Consider the following 14,377-nt stretch of genomic DNA (forward strand, 5'->3'; position numbering starts at 1 on the left):
CTGATTGTTGATATCTGCAGATTTAGGTTTCTTAGGCCTGGCTTCTTTTCTAAACAGTCCCTGGCCCAACATTATCCACTATTCTCTTCCCTTTTGTTGCAGTCTTCTCTTGGAACTTGCCCTATTCATCACCCCTCCCCAAGCTGCTTCTTCCTTTAATCTTAAATCTCTTCCTGTCTTTGGGCTTTTTTCTGCTGCCTGTACAAATACCCTGGCCTTTGCCAGCCTTAAGGAAACTTCACTTAACCCTGCCATCCCCTCTAGAAAGATATGTTGTCATATCTCTCTCCTTCCTTTAATAGCCGACCTTGCAGGAAATAGGTCACCGAAAGCCTCCGTTTTCTCATATATAACTTGGTTCTTGACCCCTAGAGATCTGACTTTTGAACCCACCACTCTAATGAAACTGCTATATCCAAGGTTACCAACCATTTCTTAGTAGCTAAATCCATTCGCCTTTTCTTAGACCTCATCATTCTGGGACTTTCTATAGAGACTTTGACCCTTTTGATCACATGTCTCCTCCTCAGAGACTCTCTCCTTCCTCAGCTTCATGATAACACTTTCTCTTCAATCTCCTCCTGTCTATGCCCTCCTTCTTTGTATCCTTTGGAGAATCATCATTTATATTCCACTCCATATACATATATAATTGTGTCAACTCTACATCTAAACCTCTCTCTCAAATCTCTTCCTTTTTTCATCTATTTGCACTGACATCACTCTAGCTCAGGTAAACCTCCATCACCTCTTACCTCAACTACATTTGCAAACAAATTGATCTCCCCAATTCCAGGCTCTTCCCTATTTAATTCATTCCTTATACAGTAACCAAATTGATGTTCCTAAAGTATAGACCTGACTACATCATTTCCTTGGTCAAGAATCTTCAGTGTCTACCTATTGTTTCTAGGATGAAATATAAACTCCTTAGGCTGGTATTCAAAGCCCTTGACAAACTTTTCAGGCTTATTTCACTTTACTCCTCATTAACTCTCTTCCCTCCCAGCCAAACTGGCCTACTTATTACCTTTGCACATCTGTCCCACATACTCTTGATGGTCTCTCTCCTCATCTGTCCCTTTTAGAATTCATAACATCTTTCAGGGATAAGCTCATGGTCAACCTCCTATAGGAGGCTTTTCCTGATGCCCTTAGAGATTTCATAGGAGGAAGCAGAATCAGATTGTAGAAAGTGATCAACTGTACCAAAAACTAAACAGAGATCAAAGATAATGATGACTGAAAAAGGGAGCCTTTACCATGTCATTTATTAATGACAATAAGAAGAGCAGTTTAAATAAATTAGTGGAGTTGGGAGCCAGATTGCAAATGGTTGAAGAGAGAAAGTGAGTGGTGAGGAAGTGGAAGTGTGAAATATAGATCACTTTTGTAATGCAGTGTAGCAATAATGCCACAGGCAGCTAAAATTGCACATATGAACTGAATTTAGCAAGCCACATAATAAAATAATTAGAAGTAAAGAAGACCAAGAACCTTTCACAGCTATGGCTGTCTGGAGATAAGGGGATTTTCAGCCAATCAAGGGACAATAAAGACCATAAAATAGACAGTTTGGGCCACATGATTTAAAAATCTTTCTCAAGAATAAAACCATTTATTACAGAATTAGAAGAGGGAAAAAATAGATTGGGGAAATATTAGAATCGCATATCACCGATAAAAAGTGTGATATCTAAACCATCTAGGGAATTGGCACAAATATGTAAATACAATATATGCATATATATGTATATGTATATATCTGTACATACACATACATATCACACCAAAATCCACTATCCCAAAACCCAAAGTATACAGTAGGGTTTTTAAAAATATTGTATTGATATTGATTTTAAATCACATTTATTTCCCAATATACCCCACACCTACTCAAAGAAACATAGATATATATATAGATAGATATAGATAGATAGATGTGTATACACAAATACATACATACATACATATAACAACAAAGAAAAACAAGTATTTCAGGAAGTTAATCAACAAATTAATTAATTCCAGCAGTATATGCAGTATATGCAGTGTTCTACTTCTATAGTCCATTTCCCCTCATGCAAAGAAGCTACGGTGGTACTTTCTCTTATCCCTTTCTCTGGGTCCAAATTGGTCATTACACAACATTCGGTTTTTATTTTGTTGTTCCTGTTTTTCTTTTTCATTTACATTGTTTTGGCCATTATATTGTTTTCTTGGTTCTGTTTGCTTCACTTTGTATCAGTTTATATGTCTTCATATGCTTCTCTTTATATATCACATTCATGATTCAGAAAAGCCTTTCAAGTAGTTATTAATATTTTGCAATTCTTCTTTCAAAAATTCCTTGTTCATGTCCTTTGGCAACTTGTCCATTGAAGAATCGCTTTAATAGTTTTCAAAAGGATTGTAAATTATAAGTGACCATATGAAAATATGCTTTAAATCACTAATAATAAGAGAACAAAAATCAAAACAGCTGTAATGTTTTACTTCATACTAAGTAAATTATCAAAGGTGATAAGGATCTTAAAGGATCTGCAAGATGACCCAGTGGTCCTGGATATGACTTTGGTATTGTTCTAGAAAAGTCACTAAACTGTCCATGACCTTTCAGTTATCAATGCTACACAAAACCCATATGCCTCAAAGAGATCAAAGATGGAAATACACATACATATTTATATGCATGTAGTGTGTTGACAGTAGCACTCTTCAAGTCAACAAAGAATTATAGAAAAATTGGGTGTCCATTGATTGAGAAATAACTAAAAAAATTATGCCACGTAAATGTAAGAAACTATTATTTTCTATTTTGGTAAGATAAAATTAAAAATTTGGAGAAGTATGAAAATATGTACATAAGTATGTGCATATATAAATGTGATACTGATAGAGTGAAATAAACAGAAGCATGAAGCATGAGAAAAATAAACACAATGACTACAACAACATGAATGAAAGGGTCAGTCAAAGGAAGCAGATTTGAGAAAAGGAGAGAGGTGAAGAGATCTCATTCCTGCCTCTCTTTCTTCAGAATCATTATTCATCTACAATTCATGCCATGTAGTTTCTCATTTAATTATAATCTGTCTTCAGTGTGCACTAATCAGTTTGTTATATATTTTAGTCTTCTCTTCCCAACTGGAACCTAAGGCTCTTGGCATAAGAATCATATCTTACACTTCTGTTTTCCCCATAGCATCTCCTGTAGCATTAGATATTAGATTAGATAAACAAACATTAAATAACTGTTGGTTAATACAAAAGTTAAGATTGACTTAAAAGAGGAGATATTTTTAATCAAATGAATGAAAAATCAAGTGATGAAAAAATTTCTCCTGGTCGGTTATGAGAAATGAGCAATTTGTGAAAGTGGGGAAGCCAAATAGGAAGTTGATGATATGATTTATATAAAAGTGATGAGATTAATGATTATGAGAAGGCAACGGAGAAGTACAGTCCAATGGAAGAGGTTCCAAATTGGAAGCCAGAAGAACTGGGTTTGAATCCTGATTTTGCGACTTAACTATGTGACTTTGAAAAAATCACTTAACCCTTCTAAGTCTCATTTTTCACATTTGTAAAATGAAGGGAGTTGGACTAGATGGGCTGTGAGGGCCTTTCCACATCTATGTGATCCTAGGAATGGAAAGAAAGAAGGAAGGCCAAAGAGACAATGGAATTTTTAAACTTAGGTGAATTGGAGACCAGAGTAAATGGTTGGAGGAGAATGACAGATTTGAGTAGGTAAAGTAGATATGGAAGACAGTGGCATCATCAGCAGTTCTATAAAAATTCAGAAGGGTAGTCAGTTCACGGGGGGAAAGTCCAGTCTTGAAGATGTTGAGTATTTACTTAAGGATAACTAGGTAATTCAGTGGACAGAGTGCAGGGCCTGGAGCAAGAAAGACCTCATTTGAATTCTGCCTCAGACACTTACTGTGTCACTTACTAATTTACTAGCTGTGTGAGTCTGGGCAAGTCACTTATCCTAACTCAGCCTTAGTTTTCTCAACTATAAAATGGGGATAATAAGAGCCTCTACCTCCCAAGTCTGCTGTGAAGATTGAATGAGATAATATCTGTAAAGTGCTAAGTACAGTGCCCAGCACATAGTAGCTACTCAATAAATCTTCCCTTAAAAAATTCTTCCCTCCCTTTCCCCTTTCTCTTTCCTCTTCCCCCTGCCCCTCCCCAGCCTCTTCCCCTTCCTTCACCCCTTCACCTCTTTCCCTTCTCCTTCTCCTTCCCTTTATTTCCTTTCCCATTTATCTCCTTCCTTGTGCCTAGGTTATTCTCAGCTCTACATCTGTAAAGTGAATAGGTAGACAAGGTCAACTCCAAAGCCCTTCCGTTCCAGCTCTTAAAAACCCCCACTATCTCTGCCAACCTTTGGTTATGACATCCTAGCCAACGGTGGAGGAAGACTGTAACCCACCACTATTAACAAGTACCTCCATGGATAAACATCCCAAGACCATTAGCCCCAACTTTAAAGAGGCATAATTGTACTGCTAAAGTCAAAGTTGGATGGGAAACTTTATATGTACTGCTGCTTTGAGAAAATTCTACATTAAATTTAAACATTTACATGGATAAAATTAAGCATGTCATTTCTCAGCTTGGAATGTTGTAGTTCCCCCAAGAGTAACAAAATTGTTCCTACCATTTTATGATTAAATTGGTTAAAAAACAACAACAAGCTGCTGACGTAGGTAGTGATGCCTTTCTGCACTTATAAAAGTCAAAACAGCTTTCATTTGAAGGAAGAAAATTTTGGCAAGCATTAAATGCACAATAATGCTTGTGTTTTGAAAGTAGGAATTAAAAGAGGTCTTTGAAGAGTAAAAAAAAAAGCTTAAATGCACATTTATTCCAGAATCCAGACTAGTTCAGCGAAGAAATAATTCTAGTGACTTGGGCAAGTAAAAAAATTATTTTTTAAAGCTTCTGAACTACATGTTTACCTGGTGGTTGGAGGTAGACTTTTAAGAAATTCAACACAGAGAATAAGAAAAATATTATTTTAATGAGAAAATTCAGTATGAAGAATTTGTCTTTAACTTCAAAGAGAAGAAATAATAGCATCTACTCTATATTGCTGGTCAATTTCTCTCTTTTCAGTTCTCCATCCCCGTGGTAAACTATTCTCCACATGTATGCATTAAGTACCTCTAAACACTTCATTAAGTCATTAATCTGACAATGTCTGACAGCCAGAGCTACTGAATCATTAAGGGTATAAAATTCAATTCTTCCTTTGATTCCAGGAAGGCACATTTAAATCACTTCATTTCAGGGAATCAGAAGAGACTTCCTCCCCTCTACTTCTGCCTCTACATCTTTTGGGGCAAACCAAAAGAATACCCCATCCCTTCCCTCCCTTCATCAACACACACCCCAACCATGCTTCTAGTTGTGTTGTGTGCCATTCTACATATAGTTCTGCTTTGAGTCACTACCACTTTCTGTCTAAGGTTTTGAAAGGGCTGGAGATCTCACCCATGGTAGAACAACTACATCTATAGAATATTTACACTGAACTGTTCTGGAATCTAAGCAGTTTTAGAGATACACAAGAAGAATAGGCATTGCCAAAATCACTGCTGTGCAAGTCTCACATATCCATACACTACAGCTTCCCTTCTTTCCTCTTTTCCCCTTCCCACCATAATAGGAAAGAAAGAGACAGAGAGAGAGAGAGAGAGAGAGAGAGAGAGAGAGAGAGAGAGAGAGAGATGGAAAGAGGGGAAGAATTGACCTTATATAGTATAATCAGACATTAAGTTCCTATTCAAATTCATTAGAAATTTACATAAAACAAATAATTGGCATCTATATAACATTTTTTCAGGTTTGCAAAACCCTTTACAAATGTTATCTCATTGGAGCCTCACAACAACTCTGTGAAGAAGGCACTAAACTTATTATTTCCATTTACAGGTAGTAAAACTGAGACATGGAGGCATTAAATGTATTGTCCATGGTTACACGGCTTGTAAGTGTCAGAGCTAGGATTCAAACCCAGATTCTGCTGATTTCAATTCCAGCATCCATCCACTATGCAATATACCTTTGCCTTTAAAAAGCTGAATGTTTTCCCACAGAGATTCATATGATGGTCTGGTCAGGAAGGGCTGTATTTGTTATTTACCACTTTGGGGAAAACTTTGGTGTGTTGAAAGGTGACAAAACTTTTCTCTATAAAACAAGGATATCTTACAGACACATTGCAAGGTCCATTCATTTCTGAATGTTGGTAAATCATTTCAGTAATTTCACATTGTATATCACACCAGGTTTGCAATATGTTTACTCCACGGAGAATCTGTGAAATAGTTAGTACAAGTATTATTATCCCAATTTTACAGATGAGGAAACTGACATTTTGAGAGTGACAAGAACACTAAAATGGCAGAGTAAGTCACTGGCTCCTCTACATTAGGAGGCTCATAGTTTTAGGGCTGAAAGGAACTTTTGGGATCATTAAATCCAACTCCCTCAAATGAGAAAGCTGAGACCCATGGAGATTAAGTGACTTGTTCCTCTGCCCATGCCCTTTCCAATGTACTTACTGTCATTTTAACTGACTTGCTCATAAGTTAACTAATTTCTTAGAGTCTCAGGAGAATTCAAGCCCAGCTTTCCTAACTGTTTATAGAGCTCCATCCCTAACATCATACTGCTTGTCTATAGACAGCAATATGAAAGGATGCTGAGAGAATAGCTTCTCAATCACATGGAGGTTATTGCTTTAATACCAAGAACGTGAAGGGCCAAAATGTGATGAAACCTCAAAAGGATTCAGGAAACAGATAATGAATACTTGTAATGAGCTATTTATGGGACCAGTAAAGCTAAATGCTGTAGGGCAACGAGGTGGCACAATGCATAGAGCACTGGGCTTGGAGTCAGGAAGATTCATTTTCATGAGTTCAAATCCAGACTCAAACACTTATTAGCTATGTGACTCTGGACAAATCATTTAATCTAATTTGCCTTAGTTTCCTCATCTGTAAAATGAGCTGGAGAAGTAAATGGCAATCCACTCCAGTATCTCTGTCAAGAAAACCCCAAATGCAGTCACGAAGAGTCAGACATAACTGAAAATGACTGAGTAACAAGAAAAGCCAAATTCAAAAAGTCCTCAAAAGATGGGCAAATGCATTTCAGACTAGGTCTGACCTTAGATTTAGTTAGACTTCCATTTAGCTATTTGCCGCTATGATTTAGTTCCTAGAAAAGAAAATTATGACTGATACAAGAGGCAGCAAGGGGCAGTAGAAAGGCATGAGATCTGGAGTCAAAGAACCTCAGTTCAAAACCCAAGTCAGACATGTGTTGCCTTTGTGTCTATGAACAGGTCACATTAACCACTCTGGGCTGAGCCTCTGATGTTCTCATCTGAGAGAGTTGGACTTGGTGACCCAAAGGTTCCTTCTCATCCTAAATCTATGAGCCTGTTGTAAAGGAGCCAATGATCTGTGCTCTCATTTGATATTCTCATTTTGGCCCTTCCCAACTGGGCACTAATGGGTATACACATCTATTAGTGCCTAGGGAAGCCATTGCTCCTCCTGCTTTAACTACAATGGCATATTTAAGCAAACTTGTTTCATAGAATGAAACAAAAACTGCTTCTGTGTCCCATGGAAAATGAACTAGAGTTTTATGGTATTAGAAAGTCCTACACTGTTCATATTTGCTCAGAACTCATACACAGGGCCAATGAAATTCGGCAACAAACATTTAGTCAGTTTAATAAGTATTTATTAATCATGAATTAAATCCCAGAACACTGTGCCAAGCTCTCCACCCTCACACTGATGAGACTATAGCAATTTGTAGAAATGAGGCACTACAGAACATTATAGTGCATATAAAAGTCATTTTAAATGGGCTTTTATACTCCTTAGTTGATTCCCTAGATATAATAATAGTTTTTAAAGGACTATTTCTATAATGAAAGAGGTAAGCTTATTGGAGGGAAGTACAATATTTCATTTTATGAGGTATAACCAGCAGATGGGAATATTAACTCAAAGACTTCTGGCCTGATCAATGATTCTACTCTGTGAATTGGCCTGCCTGGAGGCCCTGATGGGAAACTGAGGATCATAGAATCGGAATCATACAGGATCTTTGAGCCTGTGATCCTCAGCTCGCTATCAGGAGCTCCTTCTTAGGGAAGTTTAGAAATCATCTCATGCAGCCCCTTTGGTTTACATTTGAGAAACAGAGACCCAGGAACTTGCCCAAGGTCACACAGGCAGAAGTGGCAAAGGCCAGGCTTGAATTCAGGTCTGCCTTTTTACTTCAAATTCAGCCACTTGAGTTCAGTGTCCCTAGAAAATGAATTAGAGCAGTAGTGTTTATGGTATGGGAAAGCCCTATACTATTAGTGTTTGTTCAGAACATGGACATATGGTTAAAAAAATTAGTCAACAAACATTTAATCAGTCAACAAGTATTCATTAGTCACCCAGGGCACAGTATTAAACTCTCAGTCCCACATGTATATGACGTTGATGATTCAGCAATTTGTGGAAACAAGGCTCTTCCCACTGTACCATGTTTTGGAGTTCTTACAACCTATAGAAATATCATTACCTCCTCCCTGTGTGATAGCTTCTTTAGCACATGGACTAGCCACAAGTTCTCCTGGGCAAGCCTCTTCACAGGGTTTTTGATTTAAGTTACATGAGGAGCAATACCTTTGAGGGTTGTTAGTATGAAATCCAAGAATGAAACCAAAGGAAGGGATGTTCTAAATGCAGTTATTCTCCTTACAATTGTCCAGTTGACAAATGCCATTTATCGAGGGCATACCCACATTGCATCAAGGGCTGTAGAGGAAAATTTCTAACAAAAATGCCATGCAATTAAAATCTGGTCTGAGAAAGTGTGTTGCTGATGATACACAAGAGTGAAGTGATTGACCACCATCTAGCAGATAGTCAAAATTCTTTCCATTTTCTCCACTTTGGAGTCACTAACATTAATGTTCCCTGAGTTAAATTTCCTGGAGAAATAAAGTTTCTTTCGTTAAATAAGAAGTATTGAGTTTCAGTCAATCATTGTTTGTCTGCAGGAGCTGCTGAGGCCTTTAGACATCCCTGACCACTCCTGTGAAGCTTCAGTGAACATAGATAGGCCTACTAGAGAGCTTAGACAGCCCCCAAAGGGAGAGATTTTTTTACTTTTTTTTCTAATTCTTCACTATTTTTATGAATTGTTGGATCAGATCCTTATCATTCTAATCACTCCTGAGGGTGCACTGAGTTCCATCTCTGAAGTAGCATTATTAGAGGAGAATAAAAGGAAGAAACCATCTAGTTTCCTTCTCTACTTAGCCAAATTCATACCTTCCCTGAATGTTCAAGGCCTTGGGGTAGTATCCTTTATTCTCTAAATTTCACAAATAAGTAATCAGAAGGAAAAAGATAATTTCCTTTGCAATGTAAAATACCATATTGGAATGAAACAGATCAGATTAGGGACTATCTTTTTATTAATATAGGAAACTCCCAGATGAGGAAATTATCTCTATCAAAACAGGTTGACACCTCATTTGCAACTCAGAGAACTGTTCCTTTAAGTGAGAAGTTAAGTGACTTGCCCAGGGTCACACTGCCAGCGTGTGTCAGAGATGGGATTTGAACTCATCTCCTGGCATTCTGAGTCTAGCTTTTTTTTTATTGGGCTAAGCTGCCTCTCTTATTGGACATAAAATAGTATAAATTTTGTAGACATTTTACAAGATTAATCTGCCATTATCTGGAGACTTTTCTGTTCCTTCCTTTTACTGTTTTTTTTTCCCCACTTGCGGGTTTTGTATACAGAACATAATAGTCCATATGAAACTTTCTAATTGCTCCTATCCCTTAGATCAGGGGTGAGAAACCTGTGGCCTCGAGGCCACATGTGGCCCTGTAGATCCTCAAGCATGGCCTTTGACTGAATCCAAATTTCACAGAACAAATCCCCTTAATAAAAGGATTTGTTGACAAAACAAGAAAATGATAAATGTTAGAGAAAATGTGGGAAAATTGGAACACTAATGCATTGCTGGTGGAGTTGTGAAATGATCCAATCATTTTGGAGAGCAATTTGGAACTATGCCAAAGGGCTATAAAAATGTGCATACCCTTTGACCCAGCAATAGCACTTCTAGAGCTATATCCCAAAGAGATCATACAAATGGGAAAAGGACCCACATGTACAAAAATATTTAAAGCAGCTCTTTTTGTGGTGGCAAAGAATTGGAAATTGAGAGGGTGCCTATCAATTGGGGAATGGCTGAACAAGTTGTGGTATATGAATGTAATGGAACACTATTATGCTGTAAGAAATGATGAATAGGTTGACTTCAGAAAAACCTGGAAAGACTTGTATGATCTGATGCAGAGTGAAGTGAGCAGGACCAGGAGAACATTGTACACAATAACAGCCATGTTGTGCAATGACTAATATTAATAAACTTAATCCTTCCCAGCAATACAAGGATCTAAGACATCTCCAAAAGCCTCATGACAGAAAATGTTATACACATCCTAAGAAAGAACTACGGAGTTTGAATGCAGATTGTGTTTTGTTTCCTCTTTCTGGTGGTTCCTCCTATTGGTTCTAATTCTTACTTACAACATCACTAATGTGAAAATATGTTTAATAGGAATGTATATGTATGTGTATGTGTATGTCTAGCCTATATCAGATTGTGCACCATCTTGGGGAGGGTGGTGGGAAGGAAGGGGAAGATAAATTTTAAACTAAAAGCATATGGAAGTGATTGTTGCTAAATCAAAATAAATAAACTAAAAATTAAAAAAAAGGATTTGATCTGTAAAACTGAGACTCAGTCAAAAGGTCGCTTCCAAGGACCTAGAAGGCCACATGTGTCCTCAAGGCCCCAGGTTCCCCAGCCCTGCCTTAGATCATCCTCTAGATATAGTATTATTAGTATTTGAAGTTTCTTTGAACGACCAAAGCATTTTGGACACGTGCTGAGAAGCATATGTCATCACGCTTTTGTTATTGTTGTTTTTTAGGTGATCTGGGACAACATGATGGACACTAACCTTTGGAATAGATTCTCTTGTACTCCTATGAGCTGTGGCATAAAAGACACCTATATTACTGTTTACCTCAAGTAAAATCTTTCTGTATTATCTTTTTTCTCACTGCAGAATATATCAAGCATATTTGCTCTGTAGAAGGCTGGAAAGAACTAAGCCCGAAGGAGTTCCAGAAAGTTTTCTTAGGAAGGATAGAAAATGCCCGGTGGAATCTAAAAAGCAGCTTACAGAAAACCTCCTGAAGATGTGTCCTTTCTTCCCACCATTTTAATCTGCAACACTTTTACCCAAAGGAAAGTTAGATAATTAAATAAGGGAAAGTTCCAGGCTGTAATTTCATACTCTTCAAGTAAAAAAGACAAGTGCATTCTCCTTCAAATATCCTATGAACAATCCACAATGTATAAGCATATCCCAAGTCATATCCTCCTGAGCCAACAACATTTCCTTATGACATCAATGATATATGTCAACCAGACTTAATGTGGTGTAACATCCAAGAGGACTGGCCTTGGAAGTCAGGAAAACCTGAGTTCAAGTTCTCCCACTGAAACATACTGGTTATGTGACTGTGGGCAAGTCTCTTAACCTCTTAGGGACAAAGGTAACTTTCTAAGGTGTCCTTGGGGCTCTGTCCTGTTCCTTCTTCTCTTCTCTCTTTATCCTATGTCACTTGGTGATCTCATCAGCAACCATGGATTCAATTATCATTTCTATGCAGATTATTTTTAGATTGATTTATCTAGTCCTAACTTCTCCCTTTGCCTCCCATCTTGCATCTTCAGCTGCCTATTGGATATCTCAAAATGGATGCCACATTATAAACTCAATATATCCAAAATTAAACTCATTTTCTCCTCCCAGTTTCCCTATAACTGTCAAGGGCACTATCATCCTCACAGCCACCCTCACAACTCAGGTGTTACCTTCGACTCCTCAGATCTTTCACATTCCATATCTAATCTGTTGCCAAGTTCTGTTGATTCTACTGCCAAAATTCTCTCATATATACCCCACTCACTTCTGTGATCACCCTGGAATGGGCCTTCATCACCTCACATCTAGATTATTGCAGTAGTTTGCAGGTTGGTCTCCCTGCCTCAAGTATATCCTTGTTTCAGTGCATTCTCCATTTAGCTGTCAACGTAATCTTCTTAAAGTGCTGGTCTGAACATGTCACACACACCCCTAATCAATGAACTCCAATGGCTTCCTATCACTTCTAATATCAACTACGAAATCCTCTGCTTGAGGTTGAAAGACCTCTTCCCACTCCGCCCTTTCCAATTCTCTTTCACCTTATACTCCACCATGTGCTCAGTGATCCAGTGACAATGACTTTCCTGGAAATGTCTTGAGCAAGAAACTCCATCTCCATCAAGGGATATTTTCACTGGCTGTCTGCCATTCCTGGAATTCCCTCCCTCCTTATCTCAGTATCCTGGTTTCCTTGGCTTCTTTCAAATCCTAGATAAGATACCACCTTCTGCAAGATATCTTCCCTAATCTTCCTACATGCTAATGTTTCCCCCATACTGCTTATCTCCAATGTGTCCTGTATATATCTTCTTTGTTTTCATATTGTCTTTCCATTAGACCATGAGCTCTTTGAGGGGTGGCACTATTTTTTGTCTTGCTTTGCAACCTTAGTGTTTAGTACAATCCTTGGGACATAGTAGGTGCTTAAGAAATGTTTACTGTTGATTTGCTGTTGACCTACACTGATAGAGGGATATTCCTCACTAGAGATTTACTGGTATAGAGAACAAATGAAAAAAAAAAAGTACAGTAACACAGTAACTCCACAGTAACAACACATGTTGTTGTGTCCTTCATAATCAGACACAGAAAATGATGCAAATTAGCTTAAAACCCCGTAAGGTTAACCCTACCCTCACTGTCAGTCCCACTTGTTCCCCTCTTTAAAATAAAATAAAACATTGTTCCCATGGGAGTATCTCATTCCTGTAGTATTTTTTTTTTTTTGCATTATCATAGGAAAACTCAACATCAGGCTAGGCATGGCTATGTAAGTTTTATAGCTCATGAAATGAAGTTCAACAATTATATTCTATGAATAAAGACATCTATATCCATGCAAATTATGCATTATTGTGATTCTTTTCATATTGTCCTCAATTAATGACAAGTCATTATTTTTTCTTGCAAGACCATCATTACTTACATCCCTACCTCTTTATTTGATAAACTATCTCTACCGAAAATGAAGCATTTCATCTCTTGTACATTCCAAGTGTTTTCCTTTTCTTCAGAGGAGTCAAGCCTAGGCCGCAATAATGAACAGTTTTCTTGCTTGAAGTAAGAGGGCATCTTATCTATCCATATACCTCTGCAATTGTGTATTTCTAGCTTACCGTTTACTTCCATTATCCAACTTCTACCAATGTTCCATCCAATGTCCCTAAGCAACTGTGAGACTGTAGTAGTTTGGCAGTGTTCCAAGAGTTTAACAATTTATTCACAGGAGCTCCATCTCAGTACAAAGATCACAAAATCATCTGACCATCGCCTGGAGAATAGTATGTTCTTTCCATCAAATGTGATACTTTTTCCTTGGTTAACTGAGTACTTAAAAATGTTTTCCTGCACAAAATGTCAACTGGTTAAGTTTTAGGATGGTTCCTAAGTATGTTAGTCATGCAGATTGTAGCATTTGCCTCTTTATAGATTAGTCTCTTTTCCTGTACTCAGACATTTTTAAAAATAAGATTTTCCTAAAGAAGCTGCCCCCCCACACACGCCACTACCAAGCAGATAAGATGATTTTATGATGATGAAAGGAAAAAAAAATCTTCCTAAGTCCTTATAGCAAATAAACACAGCTCATCAATTTGAATACAAGTACTGATCAGTTTTGAAAAAGAGGATGTGTTAAGGCCCTATTTGAAACTATAAAATGCACTCTATATTTAAATATTTCATTTGTTATTATGAGTTGGGCAGGTAAGAGCTGAAGAGAGACAGACAGACAGAGAGAGAGACAGAGAGAGAGAGAGAGAGAGAGAGAGAGAGAGAGAGAGAAAGTAAAATAAGAAATAAACTTACTCATTCTCTCTCTTTTTGGTCCCCATCCCATGTTTTGTCAAAAAAAATCTATTCTGGAAATGAACACATCGGTATTTTTAAAATATCATGTTTTTATTTGCATTTTTAGAAAATGTTATCCAAGATAAATAATAGAAAGTAACAGATGGCTAAGATAAGGGCTGCTAGGTGGCACAGTGGAAGTGGATGGAGTACTGGGCCTGGAGTCAGGAAAATTAATCTTCCTGAGT

The 14,377-nt window shown here is 37.5% G+C and overlaps 1 long non-coding RNA gene across 1 annotated transcript in view; it reads left to right on the forward strand.

Moving 5' to 3' along the window:
- LOC114053742 overlaps nucleotides 1-12,895 on the forward strand; it is a 39,572-nt gene extending 26,677 nt beyond the window's left edge. The window contains exon 3 of the long non-coding RNA XR_003570415.1: nucleotides 11,193-12,895. This is a non-coding gene — a long non-coding RNA (uncharacterized LOC114053742). The remainder of the gene's footprint in view (nucleotides 1-11,192) is intronic.
- Nucleotides 12,896-14,377: the final 1,482 nt, after the last annotated feature.

This window comes from Vombatus ursinus, unplaced genomic scaffold, assembly GCF_900497805.2.
Source record: "Vombatus ursinus unplaced genomic scaffold, bare-nosed wombat genome assembly UNPS02014812.1, whole genome shotgun sequence".
Classification (NCBI taxonomy): domain Eukaryota; kingdom Metazoa; phylum Chordata; class Mammalia; order Diprotodontia; family Vombatidae; genus Vombatus; species Vombatus ursinus.